Source organism: Spodoptera frugiperda, chromosome 15 (assembly GCF_023101765.2).
Source record: "Spodoptera frugiperda isolate SF20-4 chromosome 15, AGI-APGP_CSIRO_Sfru_2.0, whole genome shotgun sequence".
Lineage (NCBI taxonomy): Eukaryota > Metazoa > Arthropoda > Insecta > Lepidoptera > Noctuidae > Spodoptera > Spodoptera frugiperda.
In genome coordinates this window covers 6876941-6882733 of record NC_064226.1, presented here as the reverse complement: position 1 = coordinate 6882733, position 5793 = coordinate 6876941, and positions in this window count along the sequence as shown.

The following is a 5793-nucleotide window of genomic DNA, read 5'->3' as shown; positions in this document are numbered from 1 at the left end:
CCAGAGGTATTTCTAGCGCACTGCCGACCTTTTGAGGGTTAGATATTTAAGGGTTGTTGGGTGCTAAATAGTTTTTTTATTATTAGTGAATGACGTCTATTGCGGTAGTTTTGCTAGAAGAGGTGCAATTGGTTAGGTTATTGACGTCACAAAATCCAACCAACTCCACTCCATCTTTGCAGAAACAGAAAAACACATTTCGTATTTACGCATCCAGTATTCCCACACAAGCTTGCATTATCCTGTGTCTGACATACAGGTTGTCGGGTAAATTCACTTACCTATGTTCTGCAGCAGCGCCGCGTCATATGGACACTGTTAAATTTAATTAAAAAGCTTAATGAGTTCTCGCCGACGTAGTTTTGTAAATTCATATTTTGTACATGACGTGTTCACTGTTCAGATGCAATTGGCTTATAATATTTTGTTTGTAGTGCGAATGGGTGTGAATATTTAATTTTGTGAATGATGTGGTGAGTTTTAATTGTTGTCCACCCGAGCTAAGTGGTTTACGTCTAGGTATTTTATAAAGCTTTGTCTTCTCTACGTGAGCACTTTATTTACGTCTAAAGTAAAAAAAAAAGTCTCAGTAATTGACAATAGGCTCACTTTGTGGGTTCACTTACTATATGTGATGTTTAGCTAGAATCTAGATGAAAGAAAAGTGGGCGTTACATCGTGAAATTTAAGTCGTTTTCTTCCGTAAAAACAAAACGAAAAAGAAGCCTTATTACATATCATCGCCTTACGCACATGAGACACTAGATGTAACTTTGTAGGCACTATTCGCATCACACGTGTCACCCGCCGAGGGATTGAGAATTACAAGGCATGATGTTTTGATAAATTGTTAACATTGCATTTTCATTCCGTATTTTGTTCAATCATTGACCATTTAATACCTACAAATATACATGTATGATGTATTATGCTATCCTGTGCATGCTTTGTTGCAGATGATAATGCATATTGTTTTTCAGTGAGTGTACAAACGCTAGGAACATAGGTTCATGACGTCACGCCTGTTAATCCCAAAAAATTCACGGTTGGTGCACCGGCTGAAAAACTTGCGTATCGCGGGTTTGATTTGGCCAATCATCTCGCGTTATCACGTAAAATTAGCAGCCTTATCCCATTTAATTTGAGTAACAAAAATACGTATAGAAACGTATTCAAAGTGAATGTTTCTATCAAAAGAGACATAGAAGCGAAATATTCTTAAATATCATCCTTTTTCTAAAGACGATGTCAAAGCTTCCCGCATTCACTATTCATACGTAAATTCACACAACATAACTTCACTTTGCAGAATAGTGTTGGTATTTTATGACGCAGAAAATGCTGGCGAACACGACTGAAACAGAACAGTGGTAATCTATAATTCCCTGTGTAAACGCGTAACGTCATTGGGCAATTTAAATAAATCCACTAGTTATCGCTCGAGCATCCCCCGAGACCTTACTACGTGTCTAGCAACTGCGACTGCTAAATGTACCTATTGCACAAAAATTGCGACTTGGGTAAGTTTTTGTGCAAGAAAATATAGTGTTTTATTCTGAAAATATTGCTAAAGATTTGGTATTTTAGTAGTAATACACGCTTTTTTATTGATAAAGTACCTACTCGTACTTTTCGATGATTTTTATCATTATAAACGTTAAAAAGACTATTCTAAAAATTGTTTCTACTTTCTGTATTTGATTAGAAGTTTGATAAACTGGTATTTTGATATTGTTAGATATTATTTTTCTTACGACATTCGTAAACTAATTAAAGCAAGTTTTCCTCATTATAATTTACATAGTTAACAGAATACTTTACCTTACCTTTTAGTTGTCTTAATTATTATTTTGTAACTGATTTATATAAAAGGCATTCTTCCCTATTTCTATGTAAGAACCAAACATAAATTGTACTGTTATTAAATATTGTATTTAAATGAAAAATATAATCACAATTTATATTAAAACAACCCGCAACGATTGCCAGTAGCAGTCGCGAGTAACATGATGAAGCACTGGGAGGCGCGCCGTCGACGGGGTTACGCGGCGAACGTGTCACTTCAGTACCCGTAATGGAATTCTCATGCTCGCTCCGCTCACGGTTTGCGGCGCTAGTAATACATACTTTAAATTTGCACCGGTATCGCCCGCGAGCGTTCCTACAAGAAACTTTTCACAACTTTAAAGGGATCTAAATGGGCCTTATTCCAAACTTTATCTTTATGTTACCAGTGACGAAAAAGACGTCATGATACGACAGTTTTTTTTTCTTTTACATTCAAGCTTGTTAGCAAGCAAACAGCCCGAGGTTGGCACTTAGTTCTGTCACAGTACCATGGGCGGAATTACTAAGAAATAGAACGGAACGAATTTTATTTTTAAATGTCTTCAATTAAATATTTCAGTAAGCAATCAGTAATTTAAGAGTCGAAACGAAGTTAGGAGTTTTGTGGCGCTTCCCGGTAATGGTAATAATAGATTGATATTATTGTTTGTGGAGAGGCAAAACAAATTATTCAGGGGAATGAAATATTTATCATGGTCGCCAATCTTAAAACATTATTCGTTCAAGTTCAATGAAACGCAGATGTATTTTTACATTGTAAAGGAATGTTTTATCCTGTATTTATGTATGTATGTTTGCGCACAATTATGTCTCATTTGGTTGCACCGATTTTAATGCTATTTGGAACATAATTATTCAGACTTAGGTATATTATCCGAGTTCTTAAATGGAGAATCGCAAATAAGCTTTTGAAGGCGGTTACCTTTAAAAAAAATGCTAACACCGTTTAAGAATTTGTATTCTTAGTTTTAGGCTGATTTTCCACCAGAGATGTACTATGCTGCGTTGCTGTGGATGCTTTTGGCTTCCACCAACCATATTCATTGGTACACATAGCACTGGTGGAAACGGACATATAGTTTCCCAGCTTAGCTATTACATCTTCGTAGCATAGCTACATAGCACACCTCTGGTGGAAAAGAATTCTTAAAGTTACATGTTGTATATTAACTTTAACAAACTTTAAACAACTGCACATAGTATTTAAGTGTTCATCCTAATCTTAACCTGACCAAGTTATTCACCACATAAGGCTATTTCAACGACCAATTAAATAAATTATTACAAATTAATCCACAGAAGAGTTGATGAGCTATTCTTAGCCAGTACGGACTGTTCAATAATAATTAATAGTTAGATCCTAAATGGGATTGGAGATGAGGCTTTAAATGATAAATTATGCTTTCACACCTGCGATATAATACCACGAACTGGTGTAGACCCATATTAATGTCAGTGATGGCTTAGTTATCTATATCTGTGGTGTTTGCAGATATTGCAATGTAAAGATTGAATTTGAAGTTGTTTTAATGACTGATTCTTTTGGTTGTGGTTATAAATATGTGGGTTAGAAGATTCTTAGTACGATTTGAGATAAGTAAGATAAGATTTGAGATCTTTAATAGAATGGTCGCTTATTACTGGTGTTTTTTCCATGTTTCGGAAATTTCTCAGTAGTGGCACGGTGTCTGGAATTGTGGAAAGTAATAGGCTCTCCCTCTATTACATGCGACTTCTAACACAAGTGGTGAAATATGAGTGTACATTCTATAGCGGCATTGCGTGACGTAATGTGCACCTCTTCCTACCCCGTCGATAAAAGGCGTGACGTTGCATATTAGTTATAAGCTACGCCTTTTTTGAGGGGGAAAGTCATTCATTGATAAGTTACGCCTACTTATAATATTATCATTATTAAGTTATAAATCCATGTATGTAACATATTATGTATCGAACTTGTTTCCTTATATTGTTGAGCTGCGTGGGTGCACTACATTTTTCGTCCAAAGGAAATAACCACGAAAAAGGAATTTCTAACGAGGAAAATCCTTAAAATAAATCTATTTTAAGGATTATTTCCTTGAACCATCAACTACTGAGAATTTCGCTACCGAATACCTGCTAATTTACTAGATTTTGGCTAGGCCCTTGTTTCAATATTCACTTCAGAGAATTCCACTTAGTTCTCGACTGAAGGCTTAGTATGAGTTCGTTTTATGTTGAACGAAAACAAAACAAGAGCGCGTTCAGGCCAGTCAGAGCACTATCGTTTCGATTACTTTAAACGTATGTAAAACAAACTAATACTAAGGGTACTGTTCAGTTTAATTGTAATTAGACAGATGAGCTGATTGTTCTTTAATTAGCTGTTACAGTAGGTACTGACGTCGATGGTCAAGAACTGATGATAAAAGGTTTCATTTTCGACTCTGTTAGTAATATTTCTGACTAGCTTCTATCCTATCATCCAAGTCAGCTCATACTCATTCAAATCAAATTTCATCAAAATCCGTTCAGTAGCTTCAGCGTGATTGACGGACAAACATCCAAATGTCCAAACATACAAGCTTATAATATTTTGTATAATGTGATAATGATGTCCCTTCAATATGCCTTACACCCATAAAAAACCGGTAACAATTACCTACTTTAAAAACAAGAAATCGAACGTAGTTTAAAAAGTTACATTTTCAGCTACAAACGTTGTGGCTGATTGGATTTGTCTCGTTGTATTCACAAGATTCTGAGTTCGAATGCTTGACAAATCCTCGCATTCAGTAAAACACTAAGGTTAACCATTTTCTGTGACCGTTTCACAATATGCAACTCTTCGTACCAATACAGATAACGCAGATCAAATTACCCTTTCTGTCATTATTCGATTTCCAATGTTACTGTTTCGATATAAAGTTGAAAATTCAATAAAAGAATCGATGGTTTGGGGTAAGTTGATCTGCTGTTGTCCATACCTATCCTTCTATTCTATTTTTCTTTTTGAACACCATTTATTTAAAGCCAACTGAATCCTCGTTCCTATTTTCGGTAGTAATTATTTTTTTATCTCGTCTCAATTTGCGTGAATAATTGTTAGGTCAATTAACAGAGGGCTTTGATTATGTATACGTTTACTGATTTATTGTTTAAAAGTAATTAACTTTTGGTCGTTGAACTCGGTAAATTGTCTGGTAGGTAATAATATACCTACTATTGTTTTATTACGGGGTTTTTTGGTGCAATAGGGTGTATTTACATTAATTACCTACATTGTTTTTTATGGAATAGGGGGCAAACGAGCATGCGGATCACCTGATGGTAAGCGATCAGCACCGCCCATGGGCACCCGCAACACCAGAGGAGTCACAGGTGCGTTGGCGGACTTTTAAAAAGCAGTACGCTCTTTTCTTGAAGGTTTGAAGGTCTTATAGGAATTGTGTTGTTCACCTAATATTTTTCCTATTTAGATAATATAAGTTATAGACGACCAAAAAGTATTGTATAAATCTATGGCAAATCTTGCAAAGATGTAAAATGCCGTCTATAAGGATTGTAGTGCCTCCGGGAAATGTTAGAGGGCAGTATTAGAAAAATACGTGACTAATATTTTTTCATTACATAACTAACAAACAAAATAGATTTTTAATTTTCATACCCCGTCATCATCCCTATTATTGAGATATTTCCAAGCCTAACCTGTTTAACTGACCTTTTAAATATAAATCCAATTAATCCGAACACAAAACCAATCAATTGTAAACTTAATTACAATGCCATAAAACATAATATATTAAAACTTGTTACTACATAAAAGAAATAATTTCATTCCATACCAGCTGTCCACAAAAATCGTATCTAAGCATTTCAATTAAATCTTGAAAGGTTTCTTTAGGAATGCTCCCCGTTTAGACAAAGGAGTTACAAAGCCGATTCAGGTAATTAATCCTCGTG